This window comes from Rhagoletis pomonella, unplaced genomic scaffold (assembly GCF_013731165.1).
Source record: "Rhagoletis pomonella isolate Grant_MI unplaced genomic scaffold, Rhpom_1.0 Rhpom_scaffold_00002, whole genome shotgun sequence".
Taxonomy (NCBI): Eukaryota; Metazoa; Arthropoda; class Insecta; order Diptera; family Tephritidae; genus Rhagoletis; species Rhagoletis pomonella.
The window spans coordinates 78,295,986-78,303,712 of NW_023458556.1; positions in this window are offsets into that span (position 1 = coordinate 78,295,986).

A 7,727-nucleotide genomic window follows, 5' to 3' on the forward strand; every position below is an offset into this window, starting at 1 on the left:
TGTTATTACGAAATTGGTCCCTGATCAAACTTGATATTTTTCATAACTCACTTATTTTTCATACCTCACTTAGTACTTATTTCCAGAGATTCCATCAATTCCATCTGAAATGTAATTGCAGCACTTTATGACACTTCTCATGTTTGGCTTCCTTACCGCAGAACTCCACAAGCAAACACCGATGGCCTACCTACTGTCATTTTGACGAGCAATATGATTGCAAGTTTTTGTGTGTGGGCACTTTGATGTTTTGAAATAAGCATTTGCCGGATGACGCCACTAGACAACATACTCTCAATTTCGGTATTTAAAAACATTTAAATCTTTAAAAAACTTGCTGAATAATTTCCTAAAACGTAATCATAAATAATCCGATAGGGAACAGATTTTTATTTTGATTTAATATCGAAATTTCATCGATGTTATCACCAGCACGCTTTCTTTCAAATGAAAATATGGCTGTCAAACTATCAAATTGCCTGCAATAGATGTCAAGCAATAAGCGCTGACATATAATACAGCCCATTAGAAATAGGCGGTCTCCATTGGAAATATATTTTGTGACATGGTTATCACGACATCAGTGTTTTCCTGTGGAGACAGGGCCTTACGTCTTGCAGCCATTCCTTTATTTTTTTTTGATACGTAAATTGGGTTTTCTCCTCAGCTAAGTTCATTTCTTGTTTTAAACAATCGTAATCCTCTATAAGTATACGGTTGCCAGACGTACTGATTTTATCAGTACAGAACTGATTTTTCAACTCTTGTACTGATTTTATTCATTTCTTCAATCAGTACGCTAATGTCCTGATTTTTCAAAATTTGTAGTGATTTGTACTGAATTTTCAATTCAAACAAAATACTTTAGGATTTTCTTAAAGTTTTTACACAACGTTGGAACTTCCTTAAACTGTACTGTAAAAAGTAAGAAGAAAATAATTTAATTATAGTTGACATGTTTTAGATAATGCTTGATATGCCCAAGAAAGTACTACAACAAAAAGATCATTTGTTTTATGGGCATATCGCCGGGTAGTTACGTACCAGTTGCGATAATACGATGGAGCTTAAATTATTTAAAAAGAAGGCTGACGTTGTTTTGTCGAGTGTTGTTAGTTATCTCGAAAATAACTTTCTTTTTAATAGCAACAAATTTGTACAATCGAATGGCTTTTGCCTATAACTTACAATAATTTTTTTCACAATTTACTAACATTGTAAAAGAGTTTTGCATACAGACATAGAGTTAGATACTTTTTTTCGTAATTAAGAAAATTAATTTAAGCCATAAGGAAATATAGATGAAGTTCTTAAATAGTGGTACTTTTCCACAGTTTTAACAAATATGTAATTTTGTTTTTTTTCAACACCACTCTCAAACGAAGCAACTGCGAGGATCTTGAGTATAAAGTTTGCTTCCTGGCGAAAAGAGAGAAACCGGCTTCTAATTAAATTTTTTGAATGTGAACTTCAAACTAAAATTAATTCTAAAATGAAATGTGTAGAATTCTTCGACTATTTAAAAACTAAAAATGGAAATGATCTCATTATTGCTATTCAAAAATGTCATAAATATAAAATAATTTATTGGCTTCTGTGTACAATGATGTGTGCACTCATGATAAAATGAATAACACTTATTTTTTATGAACTATATTTTATTTATATACCAAAATATTGTTAAAAACAAGTTTTCTGGCGTTTTAAAGTATTATCTATTACTTACATTCATAATTTGGCTTTGGATAAAAATGTACTGAAAAGTATTGATTTTTTTAGCATGAAAATGTCTAGCGTACTGATTTCGCGCATAAAAAATCTGGCAACCCTATATAAGTACCCCAGAACTGCAAATATACACATGAATGTATGTACATATCAATCAATCATCATATCAATCAACAACTGAATTTTGAAATTTTTACTAGTTACGACTTTTTCTATTTCAGCGACGATGTTTGTTACGTCTTTTTGCATTTCAGGTAACGATATGCATATACATATATATGTATGTATGTATACTAGGGCTGTGCGATTATTCGATTACTCGAGCAAGTTGGTTAATCAATTATTCGGTTAATCAATTACTCGAGTAATCAAGATTTTGATTACTCAAAACGATGATTAATCGAGTTACTTGAAATATGATTACTCAAAAATAATAATTTTGCTCGTTAAAAGAGTTTACTTTGGAAAATGCTTATTTTCTTTTTTACATTCTGTATATGAAAAAATTTTTCGTTTTAATTTTTGAAAACAGAAACGTTGTTTTCAAAGTATCAAGGAACTTTAACTACTTTATATATATGTAAAGAGTTGAAATGTTGATTACTCATTTTACTCGAAATGTTGATTAATCATAAAGCAAATTACTCAAATATTTTTGTTTTTGGTTAATCAAAAATCTTGATTACTCGAGTAACTGAACTTTTGAGTAATCATAATTTCCGATTAATCGAATAATTGAGTTATTTACTTTATGATTAATTAAAATTTTGAGTAATCAATTAATCGCACAGCCCTAATGTATACATATGTATAAATTATTTAATTTGCATAGACATTAAAATGGGAAATGCTTAGTTATTTGTACAACGATTTTTGGGTGAGGGGCGGACGGGGTGAGGGCGTTGACCCACAAACCTTTTCTAAACGAAAGAGGATCCACCGCCCTTTATGAAGTCACCGCGCTGATCATCTTTTGCAGAGATATTTCGTGGATATTTTTTGTGTTTGATAGCTTGGCTTGGAGATTTCGAAAAAATACCATATTTAAAACAGAAATTATTAATAAATTAGCACAAAGATAAACAAAGCGTAGACTTGTCTACAAGTGTGTGTAAACGTTTTTGATTGGGGTCACGCGTTTGTGCACAACAACCCAAAATCGTTGTACAAATAAATAAACTGTACCCATTAAATATTCATACTCGCTGATCTCCTCGAACAACGCCGTGTGCTCTTTTGTCGTTTTCATTGCGATATTTTCTACAGCGCCTTGGAGTAGCAAAATTTTTTTCTCTTTTACGTTTATACCCATCTTTTCCATTCCCATTTGTTGCTCACCATTGATGACAAATTTAGCGGTTACATAGCAACTGCGCGACACAGGCTTGCCAATAGATGACCCCTGTATTAGGTCAATGAGTCGTTTCACACGCAAGCTTGAAGTCTTATCACCTATAAAAAAACGAATGACATCCATCAAATTTTACTCTTCTAGGAAAGCGATTAGATTAGTAGTGAATTCAAACGGGCTTAAACACTAAAATTATACCTGATCCATTTGGCCAAATGACTGCAGTAAGCTTTTTTAGCGGTCCGACGATTACATGGCCTCGATACGAATTGAAATTCTCCATCTCAATGTACTGTAGGAAATGCACCTCCTCGTTTGCATTGAGGTGGAGGCCTCCATCGCATCTTCATCCTCAGTCATTTCACTGGTGACGGTACGGAGCAACATTTTATTCCTGTCGCTCTGCAATTGTAAATATATTGTTATTTTACCCTGTGGGGAAAATCTCTAGTTCCGAACAGGGGCGCTTCTAGTACATTTAGACCCAGTACTGGTTCGCGATAAATCTCTTTTGCATGCAAGCAACTGGCGAATTTAACATGGCGATGTCCTAGGAAGTGTCAATTGCCCCCCGCTGCATCCCTTTTTCGATAGTTCCGAACTAGTCCTAAATTCTATAGTTCCGAACCAGTTCTAAAATCGACAGACGAAAGAAAAAAGTATCATGATTTTTCAACCTTTCAGTTCTGTCGTGTGCGATTTTACATTATTTTCAAAGAAACGTTTTTTTCAATTTGAAATTAAATTTGTTTGAATGGTTGTAAGAAATGTACGTTTACATACCTTGCTGCAGCTGACTTTGCAGAGGTGCTCGCTGTTATTGGTTAGATTCCAGACGGCCCCAAGATGTTAATATGTTAACACAAAGCTTTGTTTTGTATTACCAAACTATGAAATAGCATCTGCGAAGCACAGAATAGAAGCGTATTTGAACGAAAAAGCCGCCGAACACATATCTATGTAAAGTAAACAAACCCCCCGCTGCATCCCTTATTCGATAGTTCCGAACTTGTTCTAAATTCGACAAATAGGATCTAGTTCGTTCTGCATCCCTTTTTCTATAGTTCCGAACCAATTCTAAATTCGTCACTTTAGATATAGATTTGTAGTGAAAAAAACTGAAAAATTAGTTTCTTAAAAGTACCACTTTTCGCCGATTTTGGACTGGTGGGGATCTAGTTCCTATCGGACTAGTTCCTTTTTGGCGATAAAGACCTAGTACGGAACTAGAAATTTGATTCACTAGTCCGCGGTTTCCCTGCAGGGTAAGAACGCAGCTTATTAACACATATTACTCACACATTTTCACTAGTTGGAAAATCATGCGCACTAGAAAATCGCTGCTACGCACTAGAAAATCGCTGCTCCAAAAATTTCGCCTGCTGAATGCAAGCTCCATTTCACTGAACTACTGACTGCCTGCAATAAAATTATATTCAAAATTTTGTTTCGAAAGGAGTTAAGAATAATTTACCTTCGCCTCGATTCAGTAAATTTCACTTAAATTGTTTTACTATAGTTATTTAACTAAATTGTCTGCAATATTTACATTACTGTGTAGAAATTGTATGCATTTTGACAGCTCGCCAACAACAACGTTGATATTGTGACGTAGATGCGCAGAACGAAAATTTTTTGCACCCCTATCGGCTCAATCTGTGTATTCTATCATTCTTGGTTCGCAGCATGATGAAAACATTACAAGGTAAATTCATTCTCAATTCGTCGGCCATGATTTTTTTTCTGACGTTTGCAAGCATTTGAAAATCATATAAAATTGACAATAAAAAAATGAAATTGTTCACAATTGTTGTTGTTTGAGATTGAAAATGAGAATGTGTGTGTGAGTTTGAGGTTTGAATTTTTAAATTATATTGCTGGAAAACATCAGACTGCCTCTCAATGGTTTTACCTTGTTATGTTTTTATCAGGGTTCGCAGTATTGATTCCCTTGACGTTTCTCACTGTCGAACATTCTACGTCATTCCTCGAACATTCTGCCATTTTCTCGTTGTTCGCTTCGCGTTGCCGCAGTATTCGTCCCACTGCCCTCCCCACCTATGTCTGATCGTCCCGATCAGACATATTTGCAGTTCCAAACGCTGCAAGTCATTCGAAGTGAATCACCTTCATCTTGTTTCTCGGTCTCCCAACGATCTGGATTCGATACACTACGTTATTCAGCCATTTGACAACTTTATACGGACCTTCCCACTGCACTGTAGTTTTGGGGACAAACCTTTCTTCCGGTGTGGATTGTACAGCAACACTAAGTCCCCCGCTTGGAAACCCTCGCAGTTGATCGCTTTATCATACCTGGCCTTCATCTTGTCACTCATAGTTTGAGTACAGCTTCTCTTCCAGGATGTTGGACGTCTCTTTCCCAATTCTTCTTGCATCACCACTTACTCCAAACTTCAGGTCATTAGGCAAACGGAGTTCACTGCCGATGATTACTTTGGTAGGAGGGTTACCCGTGGTTTCATGCACTGCTGACCGGCATCCCATCAGGAACAAGGATATGCGGACATCCCAATCTTTCTGATTCTTGTCCACGGCCTTCCGCAAATGCTCTTCCAGGGTTCGGTTGAATTGTTCACCATGCCATCTGATTGGGGATTGCTCGAGTTTTCCGGATACCCAGTATCTGGCACATATCTTGGAACACCGCCGATTCAAAATTTCTTCCCTGGTCAGAGTGCAGTTCTATAGTAAAGGGTTGCAAGAATTAACTCACGAATTCATCCCATAACTCGAGTCTAGCGCCGCTGTTGAGTTGAAACGATCACTAAGCAGTGGTTGGTGGTGTGAATGTGAGTTTCGTTTGTTTATGTGACGAATTAACAAGTTTACCGACTAGCGAAAGACAAGAACTGACATATTTTCTTAGTATCTGCATTCAACTAGTTTCATCTTAACAGCGGCGCTAGACTCGAGTTAATTCATGAGTTGATTCTTGCAGCTCTTTATTCTCGCATCCCAATTGTAGGTGAATACCTCCGCTTCCTAGTTTGGAATCGGGTATACCTCCGGCCATATGCCAAAGTAGTCCATAACCACAAGGACGTATTTCTTTCCCTATGCGCTCAAAGGAAATGGACCGGCTACATCCATGGCAATTCGCTCGAATGGTGCACCTGAGTTATACTGCTTCATCTGGCCATGACTTCTGGATTTCGGCCCTTTAGCGGCAATACACTCCGCGCAGTTAGCAATCCACTCTGCGACCGATTGCCGACAATAATCCCAATAGAACCTCTGCTTGATCTTCTCCAGGGTCTGCGTGATTCCCAGGTGCCCTCCACTGAGACCATTGTGGAATTCCTTGAGAACGTCCGCAACTCTTACCTTCGGAACTACTATTAAATGTAGGGAGCACTGGCCATCTTCACTTTAAGCTGTTCCATTGTGCCCAGTTTTCCTCTGCGATTGGGCTCTCCACTACCATTTTCTCCTTAATTGGCCGTCTGTCCGTCTCCAGTCCATGCATCAAAAGCTCCAGTTCTGGATTTTCCTACTGACACTTTCGTAGCTGTTCTTCTGTTTGAGCAGTGTTTACATTCCAGGCTACATGGTCGACGGGACATGGCATTAGCATTTTCGTGGACACTTCCTTTTCGGAGCTCAATTGCGAAGTCATAACTTTGCAGTCTCTGAGTCCACCGAGCTAGCTGTCCTTCTGGATTCTTGAACTGTAGTAGCCACTTCAGCGTTGCTTGAACCGTTCGAACCTCGCAAACGTTGCCCATAGAGATACTTGTGGAAATCTATTACGCACTCTACCAACGCTAGTAGTTCTCTCTGAGTTACGCAGTAGTTCCTCTATGTTTACCAATCGACCGGCTATAGTAGACAACTACCTTCTCCTGCCCATCAGTAACCTGCGACAATACGCCTCATATGACATAACCACTAGTATCCGTATCCAAAACAAATGTTGCTCCTGGAACCGGATACGCTAGCATAGGCGCAGTACATAGCCGTTCCTTCAGAGCTTGGAAAGCCTCCTCCTGCTCCTTGTTCCACTCGAAGGCTCTATTTTCCTAGTGATCTCATGAAGGCTATTAGCAACGCTGGCGAAATTCGGAAAAAATCGGCGATAGTAGGTGCGTAGCCCAAGAAAACTTTGTAGTTCGTGCATGTTCCTAGGTCTTCGCCAATCCTTTCCTGCTTCTATCTTTTCCTTCGCAGTACAGATACCCTCCGTTGTCACCTTGTGTCCTAAGTAGTTCACCTCCTTCTTGAACAATGAGCACTTTTTAGGACTTAGCTTCAGACCAGCGCCAGCTATCCTTTGGAAAACTTCTTCCAAATTGTTAAGGTGCTCCTCAAAGCTTTTACCCAACACAATAATGTCGTCTAGACACGCCAAGCATGTTTCCCAATGCAGTCCCTTAAGCACATGGTCCATAAGTCTTTCAAAGTGGCAGGAGTGTTGCATAATCCAAAAGGCATCATCGTGAATTTCCAAAGACCATCTCCAACGCTGAAAGCTGTCTTCTCCTTGTCCTCGTTACTAACCTCCACTTTCCAATAACCGCTCTTAAGGTGGATTGTTGAGAACCACTTTGTTCCAATCAACGAGTCCAGAGTATCATCGATCCTGCGAAGTGGATAGCTGTCCCCTTTCGTCACATCATTTAGTTTC